Source organism: Eubalaena glacialis, chromosome 2 (genome assembly GCF_028564815.1).
Source record: "Eubalaena glacialis isolate mEubGla1 chromosome 2, mEubGla1.1.hap2.+ XY, whole genome shotgun sequence".
In the NCBI taxonomy this organism is placed as follows: domain Eukaryota; kingdom Metazoa; phylum Chordata; class Mammalia; order Artiodactyla; family Balaenidae; genus Eubalaena; species Eubalaena glacialis.
This window is the reverse complement of record NC_083717.1, coordinates 163,536,870-163,564,618: the sequence shown is the minus strand read 5'-3', so window position 1 is coordinate 163,564,618 and position 27,749 is coordinate 163,536,870. Positions and strand designations below refer to the sequence as shown.

Genomic DNA, 27,749 nt, shown 5'->3' with positions numbered 1-27,749 from the left:
GATAGTCTTGACAACAACTGGAGAGTTTGGACAATATTCTATAGAAAGCAAAGCAACCACAGAAGCTCATTTTGAGTAAGAGAATGACATGACAGATCTTTGTTTTAGAAAGGCTAATCTGGCAGCAATATTGAGGATGAATAAGGGGCAGATGGGGAGAATCCAGAAAGAGGGCCACCGATTAAGGAAATATCACAGAAATGTAGGTGAGGGCCTAGGTTGTGTCTATTGAAATAGACAGGAAACGGGTAAGAAGGCATTCTATGATAGGAATCAGTAGATTTGGAGCCTGAGTGGCACTGAGTGGAAGGAAAATAAGAGGGCAGGGTCAAAGATGACTACCTAGTTTAATCTAGCAAAGGGGAATGGATAGAATTGCCTTTAAATAAGATGGAGAATTTAAAAGTGGGGATCAAGTTTGTAAGGTATTTGGGGGTCAATGATGAGTCCTATTTGGGGCATGTTGGTTTTGAGACAGTAATGGGACATCCATGGAAAAACTTTTTGGTCCAGTAGAAATATGGACCTGGAGTTCAGGATAGTTTCAGAGAGAAGGTCATGAGAATGGAGGTGAGATTGAAGTCATGGGGGTAGATGAGATCACTGAATGGGGAGAATTTAGAATGAAAAGAGGCCAAAGGCTAACTCTGTCTTTTCTTTTCATATACCCTTCAGACCATCAGAGTATCACGATGCTCACACCACCTAGTGGGTGACCATGGGCAAGTCCCTTCTCTAGAAGGGATCAATTTCCTCATCTGTAAAATCAGGGGTTGGATTAGATGATTCACATTCTGTGAACCCAAATTTGGTCATACTCTCCAAATTTGATAGCAAACTGGCTGCTATCAGAGAAGGCCATTCTGAGGCAGAACTGAGCAAAGGAAGTCTAGGACAGGGAAGACAGTTTCTGGTGCTGGTCCCAGGGAGTCAGGACTCAGCTTAATCCATTGCCATCACTGTCAGAAGCCTTCAGCTACCACTGATCACACTCACAAGGAGAGAAACTGTTAGAATTGAGAGTTAACCCCTGGGAGATGACCAGAGAACACTGGTCTGCAAGACCTGTTGATAAAGTGCTATGATGCCTGGGTAGGTTCAGAAAGTCTGCTTGCTCAGCACACAGTGCCCAGATGTCTGACCTTTACCGAGTGCACATTCACCACGTTCTCTGGATGAACCTGGTCTCGGCACCATCCAGACTGTTTCCAAGGAACAGAACATTTGGTTCTCAATTGTAGGTGTTTCGGATTCACTTTACTTTCTCTCCCCACCCCCATCCTTTCAGCCTCTTTCTAGTCTAAATTGCTTGTAAATTACTTGGGTATGAATTTGGGAGCCATTACTAGGGAAATAGAAGGCAGGGATGAGGGGAAGGGTGGAAGATGTTTCTTGCTACTTCCTGCTATGCTCAGCAATTATATGGCATCCTGGGAGCCCCTCCCCATGGCCAGGAATTGGTCATGGCATGAATAAGGCTGAAAGTAGGGTCAGGATGGTACCAGCACTTTAAGGTTAAAAAGACCTAGCTGGAACTGATGGGAAGAATATGGATCTTTCCCTTCCCTGAGTGCTACCTGAACACTTACTGTCAGGGTCCTGTATTTAGTTCTAAATTGTGCATGTGTGTGTGTGTGCGTGTGTGTGTGTGAATTTTCTTTCCTCAGTTATAGTCTAAGTTTCCCAGAACAAAATTTTGTGTTTCTTTGTATTCTCCACACAGTCCCTTGCATAGTTCTAAACAACAATAAGGATTCATTCAAGTCCTGATTTTAGGCAGCTCCAAATTTTCTACATAAGAGATGGCTTAGAGGCAACAATCTGGTTGCAACAGAGGTTTAGGAACTTTTCTTAAAGCACATTTTGCATGTGAGAAAGTGTCAATTGTGCATATCTAAGAAGGGGTGGGGCTTAATGACCCCTAAATTACCCTTACCATCATCAGTCGATTGATTGGTTGATTGATTGATTTAAGAAGTAATGTTTCCAATGGTTAGAGCAGGCTGTAATAAAAAGAAGAAAAAAGAAGAATGTACATTGGAAGAATGTAAATTGGAAGCTTTTCATTTCTTCCAATTCTGGGATCATCTGATGAAGGCCTTTAGATCCCTCAATGTAAGAGCCAGACTCTGCTGGTAGAGAAACTCTTTAGGAAATAGAAGAGAAAATTGTTAGAACTTAATGCACCTTGGATCTAATGCAGTAAAACACTATTTTCTAACAGGTAAAATGGAGCCCCAGTGAAGTAAAGTGATTTGTTCATGATCACACAGCTATTCAGTAAAATCAGGACTTCTGAGATCCACTGCCCTTCTCTTAAACCAGAGGTTCTTGACCTTAGGGAGCTTTAAAAAACTGCTAGTGCTAGATCCTTCCCAGACTAATTGAATCAGAACCCATGGTGATGAGGCCCAGACATCAGTATTTTTTTTTAAAGTTCCCCAGGGTTGAGAGCCAATGCTCTATACTATGGGCCTCTGCTTTATTGTAGCTCAAAATGAGTTTAGAAAAAGTTATGGATCAACATAAAAATATTTACTAAGTATCTACTGAGTGCAAGGCACTGTGTTAAATGGCTATAGAGAAATTCTACTGGGGAAGAAAAGCAAGATCATGGCCTAGATGAGCTTTATACTAACAGAAAAGACAAGTGATCATGAAATGCCACCTTCTTCCATCCCTCCTCCCCATCCTTTTGACAATGGAAGATATAGCTAATTGATTTTGGCACCCTTTATCTCTGACCCAAATATGGTCTCATAAGCCTTTCAGACCAGGGCTTTAGGCAGACATCACCTTTTGATCTCTCGGCACCTGGGAAGAGACCCATTTACTGTTCTTGGACAAGTCATATATGGCTAGAGCTGAGTGACTAAGTAGAGGAGTAATAAGAATCAAAGCAAGGATGAAAGGTTCAGGAGATAGAGAAGGGTTTTGCCTGTCAGGCAGTGATCTTGAACTTTATTAGTAGGAAATCAAAAGCTATTGAGGTTTTTGCACAAGAGACTATAAATAAGATTAACCTGGTTACCTTGAAGGTCAAAGAGGTTGAAGTTACTGAGTCTAATTGGAAGGCAATTGTATAGTTGAGTCATCAGTATATATAGGAGGCAACAAGGGCCTGAACATTAGGGGTCATTGTGGAAACTGAGAAAAAGGGACGATAGAAGAGACATTGAAAGAGAAGAGTTGACAGGACTTCATGATTGATAAAGTGGTGGAGAAGAGAGTGAGAGAAGTCAGATTCCTGCCAGATCTGGGCTCTGGGTGAGGGAGGAGATGATGATGCCATTACTGAAAAGAGAGAGGCTGGAAGAGTCACTAGATTCAGTGGAGGGATAATCAACCTGGGGTGTCCAGACATTTTACCCTTGGGGAAGCCTGCTCTGAAGTGGCATCAGCATACTGGGTTCAAATTCCTAGTTCCACCATTTATCTACTGACTGAAGTGTACATGGAATAGGTAATGCCTTTTAATGTGTCTCAGTTGTTTCTTCTGTAAAATGGGGGTGATGATATTCATAATCATATCACAGGGTTATTTTGCGGATTAAGTAAGACAAGTATGGCAGGGCTGTGTAAACAGTAATAAACCCTGAGCAATTGATTAATGATGGATTCTCCTGGCTCATCCACATGGATGTATGCTGGCCCAGGGGGACCAGAGTCTGGGAGGGAGGCCAGGCCCGGAGATGGAGACTTGGAAATACCATCTGTAGAAAAGACAATTAAAATTAGGCAATGTTTAAGACCCATTAAATAGATGTCAAAAAGAGAATAGAGATCACACAGAATGTTGGATAATACCACCTTTTAAAATATTCTATTTTATTTCTATCGTAAGAGAAAAAAAATCACTCCACATGGTCTCCTACCACCAAACACATTGTTCACATTTTATTGTATTTCTTTCTTCCATGTTCTTTGTGTTTAGCATAAACAATTATTTATAAAGGAGAATAAGAAAAGGAGAGAGTGAATATGACATTAAAAATGGTTGAAATAATTCTAACCATGGAGAATAGTCATAATAAATTTTTTTTTTGAGAAGTGGGGATAAAAATCACATACTCCTATAATTGGGAAAACTGTAAAAGTCATTTAATCTAAACTTTTTTTTTTTTTGGTTAAATCTTCATCCATTAAATACACATTATGATCCAGGTCCTTGGCTAAATGGTATTCATGCACTATATCACATAATATTCCCAGTAATCCTATGAGGCAGATAGTATTACTATCCATTTTACAGATGAGGAAACTGAGACTGAGCCCTAGTATCCTGATCGAAGTCACAGAGCCAGACCTGTCTGGTGTCGGAGTGCATGCTTTTAACTGCTGCGCCATCAGAGCCCTCCTCACGGTCCTTGGCCTGGTAAAACTGGAGCTCTTCATAAGGGATGAGTACGGGACATGGCCCCCGGGGGCGTGTCTGAGTCAGAAACAGCTGGGAATGGGCTGATAAATGAGTCTTCTGTGAAACAGAGTAAAAGACAAAACAGGTCAGGAGACAATAATCGTTGTCAGTCTTTGTGGGAACATGTGGTGCGGGAGTGGGGGCCATAAAGGTTTCCAGAGTCACTTAGAGGTGACGTGTGGCTGCTCACTCTCTCCATTCACACACCTGCCCCCTGCCAAATCTCTGCTGTGGCTCTCCTCCTGGCTATCTCTGGCTTCTTTAGACAAGGGATGCCCAGTCATCGTGTCCTCATGGGGCAGGGATACGGCTGCACCAGTGGAGATGAGGAAAGCTCTTGTCCTCGGTGAGTCTGAATATTTAAACAGAGAACCCTACTCCATCGTCATTTGGAGTGAGCCTTGGGCCATAGCCTCTTCTCTTGCCAGCTGGGCAGTGCTATGAAAAAAAGATGCCTTAGGGCTAGAGGCCGGGGAATCACTCCCAGCCCCCTCAGGAATCAGAGGGCTGACAGAATTGTTTTTCCACAAACAGCCTTCCTGCCTTATTGGAAAGAAAGCCCTCTCCCCAGCTCTGCTCTAAGGCAGCCTCCTGCAGAGCATCCATAGCAGTGCTGAGCTGTTCCCGTGGCAACAGAGGAAGGGGCTTTTTGTTTCCTGCAGAGGGTTGAATCCTTTCAAACAGAAGGTTGGCTGTTGACTCTTCCCCACAATCCACACTGCACCCTCTACTCTTTTTTGGCTGCATGACTAGTTTTGCAGTTATGGAGTTTTAAACATAATTAAAACAGGTATAATATGTGGAAATTGAGGCTGAACGGCTTAAGGAGGCAACTAGTCTAGAAGTTTCTCAGCAACTGAATGTTAGAGCTGTGGATGTTAGACCTGATTAGAGCAACACTCACCAGAATCTGCAGGAGTGTCACAAAGAGGCTTCAGTTACTTCAAAAGCATCTGCAAAAGAAATCTAGAAGTTTCGAAGCAAGGAATCTAAGTGGCGTTGCAGTGGGAAACACTGACCTGGCCACTCTTTGGGGCATAGAATGGGATGATTTTTCAAATTTCCCTTCCTTTCCAAGGCCATGAGTCAAGATGACTGGCATAGAGGACCTGGACCTGACCTCATCTTCAGGTAAGTGACCTCAGATGAGCTATCTAGTCTCTCTGGACCTTAGTTTCACTTGTAAAATGAGGGCATATGAGATAACAGGCTCCTTTTGGGTCCAAAATGCAGTGCTTTGAGTTGCTGGGGGGGGAAAATAAGAGACTTTTCTGAATTTCTGCCATGTATTCTGGACTGTTCCAGAATGAACACCTTGCTTAGGGTATTTGCCTTGTAAAGTAGTCCTTACCTCCTTGGTCCTATATTATGCATCAAGGTATATGAGGCCTATAAGTGGCCATGTAGGAAGAGAACACTGCGCGCAGACCGCCTCCATCATGCCTGAGTCCAGGACAGGCGAATCCCCTCTAGACTGTGAGCACCTGAAGGCCAGAGACCGTACCTTAAAGATCTTTGTCCCTCCAGCACCCAGCACAGTGCTCAATAAATGTCTGTTGAATGGAAGAACTTGTAAAAAACCCAGATCACTAGAGCTGGAAGGATCCTTTGAGCTCCTTCAGTCCCTCATTTCATAGATGAGGAAACTAAGGCTTAAGACATTATTTGGGAGAGAGGAGAAGATGGCGGAAGAGTAAGATGCGGAGATCACGTTGCTCCCCACAAATACATCAGAAATACATCTACACGTGGAACAGCTCGTACAGAACACCTACTGAACGCTGGCAGAAGACCTCAGACCTCCCAAAAGGCAAGAAACTCCCCACGTACCTGGATAGGGCAAAAGAAAAAAGAAATAACAGAGACAAAAGAATAGGGACGGGACCTGCACCTCTGGGAGGGAGCTGTGAAGGAGGAAAAGTTTCCACACACTAGGAAGCCCCTTCGCGGGCGGAGACTGCGGGTGGCGGAGGGGGGAAGCTTCGGAGCCACGGAGGAGAGCGCAGCCACAGGGGTGCGGAGGGCAAAGCGGAGAGATTCCCGCACAGAGGATCGGCGCCGAGCAGCACGCACCAGCCCGAGAGGCTTGTCTGCTCAGCCGCCGGGGCGGGCGGGGCTGGGAGCTGAGGCTCGGGCTTCGGTCGGATCCCAGGGAGAGGACTGGGGTTGGCGGCGTGAACACAGCCTGAAGGGGCTAGTGCGCCACAGCTAGCCGGGAGGGGGTCCGGGAAAGTCTGGAGCTGCCGAAGAGGCAAGAGACCATTGTTTCCGGGTGCGCGAGGAGAGGGGATTCAGAGCGCCGCTTAAACGAACTCCAGAGACGGGCGTGAGCCGCGGCTATCAGCGCGGACCCCAGAGACGGGCATGAGACACTAAGGCTGTTGCTGCCGCCACCAAGAAGCCTGTGTGCAAGCACAGGTCACTCTCCACACCTCCCCTCCCGGGAGCCTGTGCAGCCCGCCACTGCCAGGGTCCCGTGATCCAGGGACAACTTCCCCGGGAGAACGCACGGCACGCCTCAGGCTGCTGCAACGTCACGCCGGCCGCTGCCGCCGCAGGCTCGCCCCGCATTCGTACCCCTCCCTCCCCCCGGCCTGACTGAGCCAGAGCCCCCGAAGCAGCTGCTCCTTTAACCCCGTCCTGTCTGAGCGAAGAACAGACGCCCTCAGGTGACCTACACGCAGAGGCGGGTCCAAATCCAAAGCTAAACCCCGGGAGCTGTGCGAACAAAGAAGAGAAAGGGAAATCTCTCCCAGCAGCCTCAGGAGCAGCGGATTATATCTCCACAATCAACTTGATGTACCCTGCATCTGTGGAAAACCTGAATAGACAGCGAATCATCCCAAATTGAGGAGGTGGACTTTGGGAGCAAGATATATTATTTTTTCCCCTTTTCCTCTTTTTGTGAGTGTGTACGTGTATGCGTATGTGTGAGATTTTGTCTGTATAGCTTTGCTTTCACCATTTGTCCTAGGGTTCTGTCCATCCGTTTTTTTGTTTGTTTGTTTTTTTTACTTAAAAAAATTTTTTTTCTTAATAATTATTTTTTATTTTAATAACTTTATTTTATCTTACTTTATTTTATTTTATTTTATCCTCTTTCTTTCTTTCTGTATTTTCTCCCTTTTATTCTGAGCCGTGAGGATGAAAGGCTCTTGGTGCTCCAGCCAGGCATCAGGGCTGTGCCTCTGAGGTGGGAGAGCCAAGTTCAGGACACTGGTCCACAAGAGACCTCCCAGCTCCACGTAATATCAAACGGTGAAAGTCTCCCAGAGATCTCCATCTCAACACCAAGACCCAGCTTCACTCAGCGACCAGCAAGCTACAGTGCTGGACACCCTATGCCAAACAACTAGCAAGACAGGAACACAGCCCCAACCATTAGCAGAGAGGCTGCCTAAAATCATAGTAAGGCCACAGACACCCCAAAACACACCACCAGACGTGGACCTGCCCACCAGAAAGACAAGATCCAGCCTCATCCACTAGAACACAGGCACTAGTCCCCTCCACCAGGAAGCCTACACAACCCACTGAACCAACCTTAGCCACTGGGGACAGAAACCAAAAACAACGGGAACTACAAACCTGCAGCCTGCAAAAAGGAGACCCCAAACACAGTAAGATAAGCAAAATGAGAAGACAGAAAAACACACAGCAGATGAAGGAGCAAGGTAAAAACACACCAGACCTAACAAATGAAGAGGAAATAGGCAGTCTACCTGAAAAAGAATTCAGAATAATGATAGTAAAGATGATCCAAAATCTTGGAAATAGAATAGACAAAATGCAAGAAACATTTAACAAGGACCTAGAAGAACTAAAGGGGAAACAAGCAACGATGAACAACACAATAAATGAAATTAAAAATACTCTAGAAGGGATCAATAGCAGAATAACTGAGGCAGAAGAACGGATAAGTGACCTGGAAGATAAAACAGTGGAAATAACTATTGCAGAGCAGAATAAAGAAAAAAGAATGAAAAGAACTGAGGACAGTCTCAGAGACCTCTGGGACAAGATTAAATGCACCAACAATCGAATCATAGGGGTCCCAGAAGAAGAAGAGAAAAAGAAAGGGACTGAGAAAATATTTGAAGAGATTATAGTTGAAAACTTCCCTAATATGCCAAAGGAAATAGTTAATCAAGTCCTGGAAGCACAGAGAGTCCCATACAGGATAAATCCAAGGAGAAACACACCAAGACACATATTAATCAAACTATCAAAAATTAAATATAAAGAAAACATATTAAAAGCAGCAAGGGAAAAACAACAAATAACACACAAGGGAATCCTCATAAGGTTAACAGCTGATCTTTCAGCAGAAACTCTGCAAGCCAGAAGGGAGTGGCAGGACATATTTAAAGTAATGAAGGAGAAAAACCTACAACCAAGATTACTCTAGCCAGCAAGGATCTCATTCAGATTTGATGGAGAAATTAAAACCTTTACAGACAAGCAAAAGCTGAGAGAGTTCAGCACCACCAAACCAGCCCTACAACAAATGCTAAAGGAACTTCTCTAGGCAAGAAACACAAGAAAAGGAAAACACCTACAATAACAAACCCAAAACATTTAAGAAAATGGGAATAGGAACATACATATCGATAATTACCTTAAATGTAAATGGATTAAATGCTCCCACCAAAAGACACAGACTGGCTGAATGGATACAAAAACAAGACCCGTATATATGCTGTCTACAAGAGACCCACTTCAGACCTAGGGACACATACAGACTGAAAGTGAGGGGATGGAAAAAGATATTCCATGCAGATGGAAATCAAAAGAAATCTGGAGTAGCAATTCTCATATCAGACAGAATAGACTTTAAAATAAAGACTATTACAAGAGACAAAGAAGGACACTACATAATGATCAAGGGATTGATCCAAGAAGAAGATATAACAATTGTAAATATTTATGCAGCCAACATAGGGGCACCTCAATAGATAAGGCAAGTACTAACAGCCATAAAAGGGGAAATCGACAGTAACACAATCATAGTAGGGGACTTTAACGCCCCATTCTCACTAATGGACAGATCATCCAAAATGAAAATAAATAAGGAAACAAAAGCTTTAAATGATACATTAAACAAGATGGACTTAATTGATATTTATAGGACATTCCACCCAAAAACAACAGAATACACATTTTTCTCAAGTGCTCATGAAACATTCTCCAGGATAGATCATATCTTGGGTCACAAATCAAGCCTTGCTAAATTTAAGAAAATTGAAATCATATCAAGTATCTTTTCCGACCACAACGCTATGAGACTAGATATCAATTACAGGAAAAGATCTGTAAAAAATACAAACACATGGAGGCTAAACAATACACTACATAATAACGAAGTGATCACTGAAGAAATCAAAGGGGAAATCAAAAAATACCTAGAAACAAATGACAATGGAGACACGACGACCCAAAACCTATGGGATGCAGCAAAAGCAGTTCTAAGAGGGAAGTTTATAGCAATACAATCCTACCTTAAGAAACAGGAAACATATCAAATAAACAACCTAACCTTGCACCTAAAGCAATTAGAGAAAAATGAACAAAAAACCCCCAAAGTTAGCAGAAGGAAAGAAATCATAAAAATCAGATCAGAAATAAATGATAAAGAAATGAAGGAAACGATAGCAAAGATCAATAAAACTAACAGCTGGTTCTTTGAGAAGATAAACAAAATTGATAAACCATTAGCCAGACTCATCAAGAAAAAAAGGGAGAAGACTCAAATCAATAGAATTACAAATGAAAAAGGAGAAGTAACAACTGACACTGCAGAAATACAAATGATCGTGAGAGATTACTACAAGCAACGCTATGCCAATAAAATGGACAACCTGGAAGAAATGGACAAATTCTTAGAAATGCACAACTTGCTGAGACTGAACCAGGAAGAAATAGAAAACAGGAACAGACCAATCACAAGCACTGAAATTGAAACTGTGATTAAAAATCTTCCAACAAACAAAAGCCCAGGACCAGATGGCTTCACAGGCAAATTCTATGAAACATTTAGAGAAGAGCTAACACCTATCCTTCTCAAACTCTTCCAAAATATTGCAGAGGGAGGAACACTCCCCAACTCATTCTACGAAGCCACCATCACCCTGATACCAAAACCAGACAAAGATGTCAGAAAGAAAGAAAATTACAGGCCAATATCACTGATGAACATAGATGCAAAAATTCTCAACAAAATACTAGCAAACAGAACCCAACAGCACATGAAAAGGATCATACACCATGATCAAGTGGGGTTTATTCCAGGAATGCAAGGCTTCTTCAATATATGCAAATCAATCAACGTGATACACCATATTAACAAATTGAAAGAGAAAAACCATATGATCATCTCAATTGATGCAGAGAAAGCTTTTGACAAATTTCAACACCCATTTATGATAAAAGCCCTGCAGAAAGTAGGCATAGAGGGAACTTTCCTCAACATAATAAAGACCATATATGACAAACCCACAGCCAACATCATCCTCAGTGGTGAAAAACTGAAACCATTTCCACTAAGATCAGGAACAAGACAAGGTTGTCCACTCTCACCACTATTACTCAACATAGTTTTGGAAGTTTTAGCCACAGCAATCAGAGAAGAAAAAGAAATAAAAGGAATCCAAATCGGAGAAGAAGTAAAGCTGTCACTATCTGCAGATGACATGATACTATACATAGAGAATCCTAAAGATGCTACCAGAAAACTACTAGCGCTAATCATGAATTTGGTAAAGTAGCAGGATACAAAATTAATGCACAGAAATCTCTTGCATTCCTACACACTAATGATGAAAAATCTGAAAGTGAAATTAAGAAAACACTCCCATTTACCACTGCAACAAAAAGAATAAAATATCTAGGAATAAACCTACCTAAGGAGACAAAAGATGTGTATGCAGAAAATTATAAGACACTGATGAAAGAAATTAAAGATGATACAAATAGATGGAGAGATATACCATGTTCTTGGATTGGAGGAATCAACATTGTGAAAATGACTCTACTACCCAAAGCAATCTACAGATTCAATGCAATCCCTATCAAACTACCACTGGCATTTTTCACAGAACTAGAACAAAAAATTTCACAATTTGTATGGAAACACAAAAGACCCTGAATAGCCGAAGCAATCTTGAGAACGAAAAATGGAGCTGGAGGAATTAGGCTCCCTGACTTCAGACTATACTACAAAGCTACAGTAATCAAGACAGTATGGTACTGGCACAAAAACAGAAATATAGATCAGTGGAACAGGATAGAAAGTCCAGAGATAAACCCACACACCTATGGTCAACTAATCTATGACAAAGGAGGCAAGGATATACAATGGAGAAAAGACAGTCTCTTCAATAAGTGGTGCTGGGAAAACTGGACAGCTACATGTAAAAGAATGAAATTAGAACACTCCCTGACACCATACACAAAAATAAACTCAAAATGGATGAAAGACCTAAATGTAAGGCCAGACACTGTAAAAGTATTGGAGGAAAACATAGGCAGAACACTCTATGGTATAAATCACAGCAAGATCCTTTTTGACCCAGCTCCTAGAGAAATGGAAATAAAAACAAAAATAAACAAATGGGATGTAATGAAACTTAAAAGCTTTTGCACAACAAAGGAAACCATAAACAAGACCAAAAGACAACCCTCAGAATGGGAGAAAATATTTGCAAATGAAGCAACTGACAAAGGATTAATCTCCAAAATTTACAAGCAACTCATGCAGCTCAATAACAAAAAAGCAAACAACCCAATCCAAAAATGGGCAGAAGACCTAAACAGACATTTCTCCGAAGAACATATACAGATTGCCAACAAACACATGAAAGAATGCTCAACATCATTAATCATTAGAGAAATGCAAATCAAAACTACAATGAGATATCATCTCACACCAGTCAGAATGGCCATCATCAAAAAATCTAGAAACAATAAATGTTGGAGAGGGTGTGGAGAAAAGAGAACCCTCTTGCACTGTTGGTCGGAATGTAAATTGATACAGCCACTATGGGGAACAGTATGGAGGTTCCTTAAAAAACTAAAAATGGAACTACCATACAACCCAGCAATCCCACTACTGGGCATATACCCTGAGAAAACCATAATTCAAAAAGTGTCATGTACCAAAATGTTCATTGCAGCTCTATTTACAATAGCCAGGACATGGAAGCAACCTAAGTGTCTATCATCGGATGAATGGATAAAGAAGATGTGGCACATATATACAATGGAATATTACTCAGCCATAAAAAGAAACGAAATTGAGTTATTTGTAGTGAGGTGGATGGACCTAGAGACTGTCATACAGAGTGAAGTAAGTCAGAAAGAGAAAAACAAATACCGTATGCTAACACATATATATGGAATCTAAAAAAAAAAAAAAAAAAAAAAAGGTTCTGAAGAACCTAGTGGTAAGACAGGAATAAAGACACAGACCTACTACGGAATGGACTTGAGGATATGGGGAAGGGGAAGTGTAAGCTGTGACAAAGTGAGAGAGTGGCATGGACATATATACACTACTAAACATAAAATAGATAGCTAGTGGGAAGCAACTGCATAGCACTGGGAGATCAACTCGGTGCTTTGTGACCACCTAGAGGGGTGGGATAGGGAGGGTGGGAGGGAGAGAGATGCAAGAGGGAAGAGATATGGGAACATATGTATATGTATAACTGATTCATTTTGTTATAAAGCAGAAACTAACACACCATTGTAAGGCAATTATACTCCAATAAAGATGTTAAAAAAAAAAAAAAGACATTATTTGGCTTGGCCAAGGTTATGCAGCAAGCTAAAGGCAGAGGGAAGACCAGGCCCAGGCTGTCTCAACACCACACTGCCACCCTTCCTGCAACGTTTCTAATTCTTTTACCATTCTTGCAAGGGATTTTATAGGAGCATAGGGCCAGGGCTGAAATCGTTTAGAATCCTCTTACCATTCATCAGGAAAGCTACATCAGCCTCTAGGGAGGACAGAGCTAGCCCGGGCTCTGCCTCTTTGCCCTCTGCTGTTTAATAGCAAGAGAATGTAGGCTTTTGAGCATGAGGATTAGTTTAAGTAGGGATGCTGCAAATACATACCTTTCCCACTTTCAAACCCAGAAGTTGTAGCTAAAGGTCATACCAGCTGAACACTCCAATTTTCCCTTTCATTTTCTCAACATACGTCCTACTTTAGTAATAACAGCAATAGCGTATTAGTTAGGGTACTTAATGCTAGCTCTCCTAACAACCCCCAGATGTCATTGGTTTCCACGATAAAAGTTTACTTCTTACTCTTGCAAAGTCTATTGTCCCGGACAGGCAGTTCTCCTCCAAGCCATTACTCAGGGACGCAGGCTGCTTCCATCTTGCAGCTCCACCAGTTTGGGGCTGCAGCGTTGCTCTGGCAAAATCCGATCAACAGAGGAGGGCAAACTTTGTACCTGTTACTTAACCACCTTGGTCCAGCAGCAGCACACATCACTGTACTTGTACTTCTCTGGTGAGCACTCAGTCATGTGACCCTACCTAGATGCAAGGGTGACTGAGAAATGTAGCCGCAGTCTGGTCAGCCATGTCCCAGTGACACCTCAACTCTACATTGTGGAACAGGAGCCCAGATCTGTATTGGTCTCCACCACAAGGAGCTAGCATTTAAGCAACACTAATTATTTGTCAGGCAGTGTGCTGGGTATAATTTCATTTAATCTTCACAACACCCCTACAAGATTATTATCATCCTCCATGTACAGATGAAAAAACTGCTTGTACTTTTGACAAAATTCAACACCCATTTATGATAAAAACCCTCCAGAAAGTAGGCATAGAGAGAATTTACCTCAACATAATAATGGCCATATATGACACACCCACAGCCAACATTGTTCTCAATGGTTTAAAACTGAAACCATTTCAGCTAAGATCAGGAACAAGACAAGATTGTCCACTCTCACCACTATTATTCAACATAGTTTTGGAAGTTTTAGCCACAGCAATCAGAGAAGAAAAAGAAAGAAAAGGAATCAAAATAGGAAAAGAAAAAGTGAAGCTGTCACTGTTTGCAGATGACATACTATACATAGAGAATCCTAAAGATGCCACCAGAAAACTACTAGAGCTAATCAATGAATTTGGTAAAGTAGCAGGATACAAAATTAATGCACAGAAATCTCTTGCATTCCTATAAACTAATGATCAAAAATCTGAAAGAGAAATTAGGGAAACACTCCCATTTACCATTGCAACAAAAAGAATAAAATACCTAGGAATAATCCTACCTAAGGAGAGAAAAGACCTGTATGCAGAAAACTATAAGACACTGATGAAAGAAATTAAAGATGATACCAACAGATGGAGAGATATACCATGTTCTTGGATTGGAAGAATCAATATTGTGAAAATGACTGTACTACCCAAAGCAATCTACAGATTCAATGCAATCCCTATCAAATTACCAATGGCATTTTTTACAGAACTAGAACAAAAAATCTTAAAATTTGTATGGAAACACAAAAGACCCCGAATATCCAATGTGGTCTTGAGGGAAAAAAACGGAGCTGGAGGAATCAGACTCTCTGACTTCAGACTATACTACAAAGCTACAGTAATCAAGACAGTATGGTACTGGCACAAAAACAACAATATAGATCAATGGAACAGGATAGAAAGTCCAGAGATAAACCCACACACCTATGGTCAACTAATCTATGACAAAGGAGGCAAGGATATACAATGGAGAATAGACAGTCTCTTCAATAAGTGGTGCTGGGAAAACTGGACAGCTACATGTAAAAGAATGAAATTAGAACACTCCCTGACACCATACACAAAAATAAACTCAAAATGGATGAAAGACCTAAATGTAAGGCCAGACACTATAAAACTATTAGAGGAAAACATAGGCAGAACACTTTATGACATAAATCACAGCAAGATCCTTTTTGACCCAGCTCCTAGAGAAATGGAAATAAAAACAAAATTAAACAAATGGGATGTAATGAAACTTAAAAGCTTTTGCACAGCAAAGGAAACCATAAACAAGACCAAAAGACAACCCTCAGAATGGGAGAAAATATTTGCAAATGAAGCAACTGACAAAGGATTAACCTCCAAAATTTACAAGCAGCTCATGCAACTCAATATCAAAAAAAAAGAACAACCCAATCCAAAAATGGGCAGAAGACTTAAATAGACATTTCTCCAAAGAAGATATACAGATTGCCAACAAACAAACACATGAAAGAATGCTCAACATCACTAATCATTAGAGAAATGCAAATAAAAACTACAATGAGGTATCACCTCACACTCGTCAGAATGGCCATCATCAAAAAATCTACAAACAGTAAATGCCGGAGCGGGTATGGAGAAAAGGGAACCCTCTTGCCCTGTTGGTGGGAATGTAAATTGATACAGCCACTATGGAGAACAGTATGGAGGTTCCTTAGAAAACTAAAAATAGAACTACCATACGACCCAGCAATCCCACTACTGGGCATATACCCTGAGAAAACCATAATTCAAAAAGAGTCATGTACCACAATGTTCATTGCAGCTCTATTTACAATAGCCAGGACTTGGAAGCAACCTAACTGTCCATCGACAGATGAATGGATAAAGAAGATATGGCACATATATGCAGTGGAATATTACTCAGCCATAAAAAGAAACGAAATTGAGTTATTTGTAGTGAGTTGGATGGACCTAGAGCCTGTCATACAGAGTGAAGTAAGTCAGAAAGAGAAAAACAAATACCGTATGCTAACACATATATATGGAATCTAAAAAAAAAAAAAAAAAAAAAAGGTTCTGAAGAACCTAGGGGCAGAACAGGAATAAAGACGCAGATGTAGAGAATAGACTTGAGGACACGGGGAGGGGGAAGGGTAAACTGGGACGAAGTGAGAGAGTGGCATGGACTTATAAATACTACCAAGTGTAAAATAAATAGCTAGTGGGAAGCAGCCGCATAGCACAGGGAGATCAGCTCGGTTCTTTGTGACCACCTAGATGGGTGGGATAGGGAGGGTGGGAGGCAGACGCAAGAGGGAGGAGATATGGGGATATATGTATATGTATAGCTGATTCACTATGTTATAAAGCAGAAACTAACACACCATTGTAAAGCAATTATACTCCAATAAAGGTGTTAAAAAAAAAAACACTGCTTGTAGAGATGTAACATAACTAATGCAAGGTTAAGTAGTTGGTGGCAAATCCAAAATTCAAGCCTTAACTCCAGAGCCCAGGGTCATAACTGCTCCATTACATCCTTTCGAGACTCTGGGCTGAGCAACTACATCAGCCACTAAGTAGCCTATATAGGCTTCAGCAATTTACTTTTCCCCTCTGCACCTTGGGTTCATTCTCCGTAAACTGAGAATGTTAAGCTGGATGAGATCTGAGCTAGCCTGACAGCTGGGACATTATATGGTTCTTGGGGTGAACAGATCAGATGTGTGTGTCTCAGTGATCTTGGGCTGATATAACAAAATACCATAGGCTCAGTGCTTAAACAACAGACATTTATTTTTCACATTTCTGGAGGCTGGGAAGTCCAAGATCAAGGTGCTAACAGATGTGTATCTGGAGAGGGTCTGTTTCCCAAGTTGCAGACAGCTATCTTCTCACTATACCCTCACTTGGTGGAGAGAGAAAACTCTGGTGTTTCCTCCTTTTCTTATAAGGGCACTAATCCCATCATGGGGGCTCCACCCTCATGACCTCATATAAACCTGTTTACCAACCTCTCACTTACCAATACCATCACGTTTGGAGTTAGGGCTTCAACATATGAATTTTGAGAGTGGACATAATTCATTCCATTACGATAAGATCCCCATGGTTGCTTGACTATAGCAAGGCCCTTCTAAAGGTTTCCTAATTCCCTATAGAAACATGAAGCCTCACAGTGTCCACATAGGGGAAAACAGGTCAAATTATTCCCCTTTCTCTAGTAAAAAAATTAATATACTGAAAAAAGAGTGCTTTTCCCCGCAAGGTCTCAGAGTGACTTAGGAGTATCCTTGGAAATAGGACTTTTAATCTACTGCTCTTGTCATTAGAGTGAGGAAAAAAACACTACTTTTGCACTCAAAATGCTGATTTCCTGAAATTAAAAGATGTCACATGGGCACAAATCATTCCCAACAAAAAAATACTTGCACTTAAATGCAATTGTGAAGCTGCAGGACTTTAATGAGCAGGGTCCTGTAGGATCCCTGCATTGACATGCTCTTGAAGGGCTCGAGATGGATGAATTATTCAGAATGACTTCTCCTTAGAGATTTCATATGGTAGTGGAGTGAGTTCCAAACTCATTCCAGGTCCAAATATTTAAGGAAAGGACCATCTTTGAATGGCTGTGTACAGCAAAGCTATATTTCACTGTGTATGGAGGAGACCAATTTTATGTTTGTGTGTGTGGTTGTGTTTGTGTACACCTTCATGTGTCTTTTCTGTCTCCATCCTCTGATGCTCTCACCCACAGCATCCTAAGCTTCTGGAGATTCCCAAACTTGGAGGTAGGAGAAGCTCCAAAGTCCTCTTACAATGTCTTTTGAAGGCTTTTTTTTTGTGACATGTTGGACAGGTCGTTAAGGGGCAAAGAGATGACCAACAGGATTTCTATTTTTATGTGGGGATGTATGTGAGGAAGTTGAATGTGGACAGCTCTAAGGCTCCATACTTGTGGAGGAAGTGAAGGGAGCATGACTGAGCAGAGGAGAAATTGGGCTGTGATGCCAGTCACACAAAGACCCTGGCGATCTTGGTCCACGGGGAGCTCTGGAGCTCAGAGGGCCCTACAGAGATGTCCTGAATTGGGACAAGGGGTCAGACCAGTCACTGGGTGCAGGCTCCGCATCATGCCCTCAGAGGGGTGTGGTCTTAAATGAGTGAGCTTTCTGTATACAGGTCACTCTAGTGGGGGTTCAGCCACCAACACCCCAGCAGCCAGAGGAGGGAATGCTTTGGTCCTGAAGGGGAATCTGGGTGGCACACCTGGGCATCCATTAGAGTTAGGATAGAGAATCCATCTCAAAAATAGGCTAGGGGTTTCTGGGCAGGAATCCCCTGGAAGACAGGGGTCATATTTTATTTTAAATCAAGCTATGTGTCTGAAGCTATGTGGTGAGACATCTCAATTTGCTGCTGAGGGGAAGTCACCAAACTAAACTGGCATATTCGTGTTGAAAAGCTGAGAATAACCCTCAGATTTTGCTGATGATCCCACTCAGGTAAAACTTATCTATTGGTATGCTTGTGGTATATTGGTACCATTGCTAAAAAATCCCATAAGGAGAATCTAACCCAAGGCATTTTCTTCCTCATGGATTTTTTTTTCAAACTTGTTAATAATATTTTATTTCGCCAAGACTTTGGTATTTTATTTCTCCAAGAGACCTTTTCCCCATAGGAAATATTTCAGTATTTCAAACCCTTCACTTCTCACAAGCAAATGACATCAGAATGTTTCTGAACACTGGCATAGGGACTTCCCCGGTGGTCCAGTGGTTAAGACTTCGCACTTCCACTGCAGTGGGCATGGGTTCAAACCCTGGTCAGGGAACTAAGATCCCGCATGCCACACAGCATAGCCAAACAGCAAAATAAAATAAAACACTGGCATAATAATAATAATGAGTAGAAAATTATATTCTCATTATGAAACATAAGATTTAAAACTATAAAAAATACTCAATAATTTCTTTCTTCAATTAGATCTATAACCAGCTATTCTAGAATTTGTGTATCAGAACTCAACTGCCTCTTTTTTGTTAGCTATCACTTAAAATCAGTTTATATCATTCACTTATTCAGTTTTTCATTCACCAAATATTTATGAGCACATGCCATGTGCATGGATTTGTTTTTAAAGATGGAAGTTTACCTGGTGCCCCTCTGGGTCTTACATGGAAGTGCTAGCTTTCTCTTTGAAATGGGGAAGAACCAACCCTGCCAGTAAGCATGGCTGGAGTGCCCTTTGGGGAGAGGAAGAGTTAGTGGAAATTATTTGTTTTGAGAGCCACAGATGAAGGCACACCATGGCTTTTTCTTTTACCTTCCAGTCCCTGTAGATCACAGACTTACCAGTGTACCTGAGAATCGGGATGAAGTGGGTACTGTGCCTGTCTACCTTAAAGGCCTGGAGCTGTCAGGTAGCACAGCCCCACCGTAGTCATCTGGGTTTTGCTTGGTATGATAATGCGTTCAGTTGAGGGCTTATATAATTGCAGAGTCAATGATGATCTCCAGACCAATTTCAAGTCAAATCTATTTTTAATTGAATTGCCAAAGGAAGGTAGGGTTGGGGGCTGGGAGAAGAGATGTTTACAGAATGCTTTTTAAAGCCAATACATCTCCCAAAATTTTAGCCTTTGCATTTCTGAACCTGAATTTTCGGGGCAGAGGGGATTGGGGAATGCAGATTAAATCATAGCAGATGTATGTGAGAGCAGGGTTCACTTTCCTGCACCTACATTTTTCTTTTGGATGCTGTGGCATGTAGTGGGAAGATGACTGGGCTGAGAGTCAAGAGACCTGAGTCCATTCCCAGATGAGCTAAAAGCCCTTAATGTGTCCTTGAACTGGTTACTCCTCCTATCAGTTGCTTCATTTGCAAAATGAAAAGGCTGAACTGAAATGATTATCATGTCCCTTCCAACTCTAAAATCCTAGACGATCCACAGACGTCAGCAGTGCTAAAGCCCCAGAGCTGTGAGATGTCATGTGATCCACGAGGGGTTAGATTCTTTCTGCTTAAATTCTTTCCTCCACCCAAGACTTCTCTCTTACCTTTATTGATACAACCATGCCTGTCCTCCTAAGTATCCAAGGACCCAGGGCTCTATTTTATAAGCTTTCTTGGGGAAGAAGGTAAAAGGCTTCTCTGGGTTCTGAACACCATCTAGGAAGAGCATAATTTGAGTTATTTATTCCAGTGCTGGAAGTTCATGAGGCTTAGTATCGAATCAGAGAAGAAATTTCCACCAACACCTAGCAACGTCAGGAAAAAAAAAAAAAGTCCCCTCTGCCACAGTCAGGTTAGGCTGCTGAATTCTGATTTGACCTTGAACTTGAACTGAACTTAATTGAACAATATAGACAAGTGACCTAATGGAATACTTCAGCATTCCTTTAGCACAGAGGTGGATTTCTGAACCACTTTTAAGCAATCCTGGCTCCATCTGTGCCTGTCGATTTAGCTGTGGTTATGGTCCTAACAGTTTAGTCATTCACCTCATTTTTAATCTCCCTTTCCCTTTAGCAGGATCATTTTCTCTGTCTTAAGGGATTAACAATGAGGTAAGAATGGCTAAATAACCCTTTCTGGAATACAAATGACTTTATAAATAAAGGAATATAAAAGGAAGACAAAGGAAGAGTTCTTAGTGCTATTGCAGTTGGCAAATGCCGTAGGCCTTCTCCCCTGTGCACTAGCCAGGCCAGGCATGGCATTAAGAGTTCAGTTCTAGACACTCTCTTTCAAGACCATCCCCATGCTTGAGTCTCCACTGGGCACAAAGACCAGTGTACTTAGTTGAATCATGCGTTCCCCCAAATTTCATGTCCGCCTCCCAATGTAACCTTATTTAGAAATAGGGTTTTTGCCGATGTAATAAGATGAGATCATACTGGAGTGGGGTGGTTCCTAAATCCAATATGACTTATGTCCTTACAAGAAGAGGAGAAGAGACCCAGATACACAGACAGATGGGGAGAAGGTCAAGTGATGACAGAGGCAGAGATTGGAGTGATGCTTCTACAAGCCAGGGAAAATCAAGGATTGCTGGCAACTATCAGAAACTGGGAAGAGTTAAGGAAGTATCCTTCCCTAGAGCCAACAGAGACAGGGAGCATCAGAGAGAGCATGGCCCTGCTGGTACCTTTATTTCGAACTTGTAGCCTCTCGAACTGTCAGGCAATAAATTTCTGTTGTTTCAAGCCACGCCGTGTGTAGTACTTTATTACGGCAGCCCTGGGAAACTAATGCAACCATGCTGGAGAGGCGTCTGGGAGCCAAAGGAGAACAAATTGTAAGAGCCAGAAACCCCCCAGCATTGGCTTGTCCACTGCCCGTTGCCTTCATTCCCATTTCCAGGCTTCGAGATGGCAGGAAGTTGTGAGACTTGCTGATGGTCTCCCTGTGGGTCCTGCTCTCTAGTCCTATCCAGACCACCATGACTGCGTAGCCAGCCTTTCATCCCTCTCTTTCTGGCTGCCTGTCCCATCCCCTCAATGACCAGTCCAAACCTTTCTTGTCTTTCTCAAGTCTCCAAACCCACCCCACCTGCCTCACTCTCAATGGATGATTTACTCTGAGACAGTGATGAGAACATTCTTCACTTCACGCCTCACCTTAGAACCCCTCTCTGCGTCCTACGTCTGAAGGAAGGTGTGCACTTCTTGCTTGCTAAGGAGACTCTCTTCACCCATGCTCTTTTTTTTTTTTTAGATATTAAAAGTATTAACATTTTATTTATTCATATATTTTATTTGTGAACACAGTGAACACTCTAATTTTTCTCAGATTCGTTGCTTAATGTGTTGAATCATCAAACTTCTGCAAGAACAACTTACTGTTCATGACAAATGCAGGTTTGGGAAAGAGATTCTGTTAAAGTCTGCCCCTGTGCAGACTCAAAGCAAATAAAATAAGTAAAGTTCAAAATAGGGTATATGTATTTAACATTATATGTAGAAGTTTTATGTTCAATGTAAAAAAAATTATATAAATAAATGCTTCAAAATGCATATGACAGTCAAGAATCATAAATTAACCAGTTTGGTTTTCTTTTTTAAAAATAATTAATTAATTAATTAATTTATGTTTGGCTGCATTGGATCTTCCTTGCTGCGCACAGGCTTTCTCTAGTTGTGGTGAGCGGGGGTTACTCTTCGTTGCAGTGCGCGGGCTTCTCATTGTGGTGGCTTCTCTTGTTGCAGAGCATGGGCTCTAGGCATGTGGGCTTCAGTAGTTGTGGCTCACAGGCTCTAGAGCACAGGCTCAGTAGCTGTGGCGCACGGGCTTAGTTGCTCCGCGACATGTGGGATCTTCCCCGACAAGGGCTCGAACTTGTGTCCCCTGCATTGGCGGGCGGATTCTTAACCACTGCGCCACCAGGGAGGTCCAGTTTGGTTTTCATGTGGTGCTTTCATATGCCTGGGGTGGAGTGATCTTGGGGAAACCACACCCAACTGACCTGTGGAAAATAGTATGCCTAAGCATTTTATAGAACATAGATGACCTTCTGGGCGTGGGCAAAGGGCTCCTGGGATGTTTGGAGAGATCACTGTGTTAGGATAATTAGGGTACACATAGACATAAGTGTATTGGACAGCCAGGGGTCCACAGAGACAGTCAGTATGCCTTTGTACAGTTCCATTCTTTCTTTTTTTTTTAGTTTTTAGTTTATATTGGAGTATCATTGATTAACAGTGTTGTGTTAGTTTCAGGTGTACAGCAAAGTGATTCAGTTATACATATATAAGTATCTATTCTTTTTCAAATTATTTTCCCATTTAGGTTATTACAGAATATTGAGCAGAGTTCCCTGGGCTATACAGTAGGTCCTTGCTGGTTATCTAGTTTTTTTTTTTAAGGTTGTTTTTGATGTGGACCATTTTAAAAATCTTTATTGAATTTGTCACAATATTGCTTCTGTTCTATGTTTTGGTTTTTTGGCCACAAGGCATGTGGGATCTTAGATCCCTGACGAGAGATCGAACCCACACCCCCTGCATTGGAAGGTGAAGTCTTAACCACTGGACCGCCAGGGAAGTCCCTGGTTATCTATTTTAAATATAGCAGTGTTGTACAGTTCCATTCTTTATAGGTTTTATTGGACTGAGATTGGGGCTCAAGAGCAGCCAAGACCACGATAGCAGTGGGAGTCAAGATTTCACCTGTACTCTTGACCCCAACCCTCTCTGGCAACTTCAGGGTCTGTACTCCAGCATCCAAGCCCAGCTGCTGGTTTCAATCTCTCCCTCTCTGGTGCTCCCCTCCCTCCCCATGCTCAGTGCTTTTCTACAAACAGGCCTAGATCTCTCTTAATAAAACCAAACCAAACCAGCAAATAAATACATTCCTCAGACCACTACTTGATCTTTTCCTTCAAGTTTCTTTATGGAGGTATTAATAGTCACCCCTTCCATTTCATCAAACTCTTGTAGACAGACTACTGGCCTCACCCTCTAACATGAAGCCACTAGGGACTTTCCAAATCAATAAATCAAATGGTCATCTCTCTGTTAACATTAAAGACATCTCAAATATTCATTTTTAAAGCATCACACATAGTCTCACACTGAAACAAAATGTTTTGTTTTTGCAAATTTCCTTTCACACACACATATATTTTTATGTAGTTAACATGGTTTGTATGCCCTCTGCAGCATTTCTCACTGTGGCCACTCTCTTCTTGAAGCTCGCAACTCGCTTGGTCCCTGGTTTCTTCCTACCTCTCCAACTGTCCCTTCCCAGTATCTTTTTCTGGCTCCTCTTCCTCTACCCACTTTCGTTCCTCAGTCTACAAGCTTTCCATGAATAATCTCATTACTCCTATAATTTCAATGACCACCTGCATGCCAAGGGTTCACAATTTCCTATCCCCAGCCCAGACCTCCCACTGATCTCCAGACCTTTCTTCAACTTCCTGCAAGGCAGCTCTGTCTTGATGTCTCACAGACACCTCATTTTCAATACATCTAAAGCTGAACTCATTATCTTTTCCCAAACGCTGTTTTTCTGTGCTTTTTCTCTCTGCACGTGGCATCTTCTTCCACGCCGCCACTCTCCTGAGCAGCTGGGAACTATCTTAGGGCTCCTCCTCCTCCATCTCCACTGCAACCCTACTCCTTCTGTGCCCCTCGCTTCTGTCCATGGTACCACTACGTTCTCTGAAGTCATTATGGAGTCTATCATCTCCAATTGCTTCTCAAATCTAATCAGTGGTCTAATCCTCTGGATTGTCCTGCAAAATTTGCTGCTTCTTGTTTTTTTCCCTCCATTCCTAATACCCCCAATGAGGCTTTCATTACATTTCATCTGGACCATTGCAGTGGATTACTGACTAGTCCTTATGACTCAGGTTTCTCCATGAGCCAACGCCAACTTAAATATTGAAAGAAAAAAAATGCCCAAAGTATTGTCTGAGGTCTGAGTTGGAGGGAGCCTGAATCCACCCTACTAAAAAAAATTCTTCCGTGGCAGAAGACTTAAGCTGGCCTCCAAATACGTGCACCATGTGGTTTTGTTTATACCTCTCACCATTTCCTGTACTTACTCTCTTGCTTGGGATTCCCTGGTGCTTTTAAGCCTCTGTGTCTTGGCTCTGAGTGCCACACCCTCCATCGAAATGATTCCATTCCACCCCACCCTCGCACCATCAAGCACTACGCATCAAAATCCAGGACACACTTTAACATCTATCCCAAATCATCATTGCCATCATCATCACCGTCACCTTATGTTTGAATAGGATTTCACAGTTTACAAAATGTTTTCACGTGCGTTTTCTCAATTGAGCCTCACAAAATCCCTATAGCTCAGAAGGGTAAATATTTATTATTCCTTTGACCAGTGTGTAAACAGATCAGAAAAGGTAAATTGCTAGCTAATATGTCACTGTTTTGGAGGCTTCTCTTTATATTTCTCTTGTCTCCCATCATATTCTTCCTCCTATTAGGATTATTTCTACTCTGATCATACCTTTTATTCTATGTTTTAAATCATTTATGATAGCAAACAGTAGTAAGAATGGTTTACTCTTATATTACACTTGATGGTTTGCAAAATGCTGCTTTCAAATTAAGCATGGTCCTTAATCCTCAAAATATTCATTGGTTAAGAATGATTACCCCCATTTTAACATACAAGTTTGTTACTTGGGCCAAATTTCCTTGTTATAATAGTTGGTACAGGTCCTCATCCATAGGATGAATGCAGTATTTGTGGATTGTCATGATAGCTTGAAAATCTAGTACTCGAAAATCTGACCATGGAAGAGCAAGAGGTGACAATATATGTGTCCTCATATTGTAAAATTAAAACCGGTCAGTAGACTTTAGAGGAAGGGCATCATGGGCTTGACGTAAAAACAACTTTATAGCACTTGGAGCAGCCTAACACTGAAACTGTCACAAGATGTAGTGAGCTCTTTATTTCTGCATCAGGCATATTACCGAGGTCATTTCTGCATTGAGAGGAAGGGGGGGAGATGGCCAGGTGGGATAGATTCTTTCTTTATTTATTAAGAAATTTTTTTTAAAAAATGAAGAATAGTTGATTTACAATGTTTTGTTAGTTTCTGCTGTACAGCAAAGTGATTCAGTTATATATATATGTAAATATATACTTTTTCAGTTTCTTCCATTATAATTTATTGCAAGATATTGAATATAGTTCCCTGTGCTATACAGTAGGACCTTGTTGTTTATCTATTTTATATACAGTAGTTTGTATCTGCTAATCCCGAATTCTTAATTTATCCCTCCCCTGCCCCCTATCCCCTGTGGTAATCATAAGTTTGCTTTTTATGTCTGTGAGTCTGTTTCTGTTTTGTATATAAGTTCCTTTGTATCATTTTTTTAGATTCCACGTATAAGTGATAAGATAGATTCTTTATATAAAAAAATATTTATTAAGAATCATCTATGTGCCAGTAGCTGTGCTTGGTGATGAGAGTGCAGTCGTAATTCAAAACAAAATCCTTTCCATTGAGGAATTTTCAGCCCACTGGGAAAGACTGGTTTAAGTAATAAATAAATAAATATAAAAATTACAGGGCTTCCCTGGCGGCACAGTGGTTAAGAATCCGCCTGCCAATGCAGGGGACACGGTTCGAGCCCTGGTCCGGGAAGATCCCACATGCCGCGGAGGAACTAAGCCCGTGTGCCACAACTACTGAGCCTGTGCTCTATAGCCCGCGAGCCACAACTACTGAGTCCGTGTGCCACAACTACTAAAGCCCGCGTGCCTAGAGCCCGTGCTCTGCAACAAGAGAAGCCACCACAATGAGAATCCCACGCACCTCAATGAAGAGTAGCTCCCACTCACCGCAACTAGAGAAAGTCCGCACACAGCAACGAAGACCCAACACAGCCACAAATAAGTAAAAACAAAAATAAATAAGTTTTTAAAAAATTACAACTTATGACAGTGCTATAAAGAAAATAAAAAGGTGCTAAGATGAAAATAATGTGTATACTTTGTATTGAGAAGACCCCTTGAAAGCAGCATTTAAGGTGTAGAAGTTAAACAGGCAGATATTGAGGAAAGAGCAATCCAGGCAGAGGAAGCATCAACTGCAAAGGCCCTGAGGTGGAGAAGAGCCTGGAGAAGAAATGAAAATCAAGGAAGGCCAGTATGGCAGGACCACGGTTACAGTACAGAGCTAGACAGGGCCCCACGGGCCACAGTAAGTAAGTAGTTTAGATTTTCTTCTCAATGCACTAGGAAACTGTGGGAAGTTAGAAGGTAGTTTTGCATTCTAAAATAATATGATTGCTATTTAAGAGGTAATTTATCTAAGGATGACAGCTTCTTCAATAAACTCTCATATAATTGGACTACACCACCAGGAGTGACAGCTGTTCTAATTCAGGGTAGGTCCTCCTGCCAAACACTGTGTGGGACAGGGCTCTGATTCACAAAGGCGGCATTTTTCTCTGGGAGGAACTTAGCAATCTGCCTAGGGAAGTACCTGAGTCTCAGAGAAGACGAGTCGGCAAGGGAAGACAATCTGTTGGGATAGAGATTTGTAAGGATGAGAAGAGAAAAGGAGACCCTGAGCCCTTTTCCCTAATCCACAGCCTTCGGTTGGATACACAGAGGAGCCTGTCTTCAGTGTTTTCATTCAATAGCTGGAGAGAACTTGGAAGAGAATCTCAGAAATAACGCAAGTTGCTCATCCAGTTGCTCAATGAATTTTTTTGAGGCTCTATTATGTGCCAGGCTGTACCAGCAACTGTGGATATGACAATAAACTGGACAGGCAAAGCTCTTGCCATCAGAGGGCCTACATAGCAGTGGACACAACGGGGTGGGAAGCAACCCTTTAGGAAGTCATTGTAAGCACATCCAAGAGAAGGAAGGCTAAGGGCAAACACATCCATTCATGCCAAACATCTATCAGAGGCAAGAGAGAGAGGAATTTTAAGACCTGACCTGAATGATAAATGGAGGTTTTTGGAAAGGAAAATAGAGAGGAAGGACAAGGGAAATTCCCCGGGTGGCAGAATTTGTCTGCTGTACTGCTTCAACCTCTCTCTAATCCTTTGCTACCCCAGTCCCAAGTTTGAAAAGATGGCCGGA

At 41.8% G+C, this 27,749-nt stretch overlaps 1 protein-coding gene across 1 annotated transcript in view; it reads left to right on the top strand.

Annotated features, from left to right (window-relative positions):
* The window catches only part of SLC8A3 (solute carrier family 8 member A3), a 158,425-nt gene that overhangs the window by 61,111 nt on the left and 69,565 nt on the right, over positions 1-27,749 (top strand). The gene's annotated exons all lie outside the window — the stretch shown is intronic.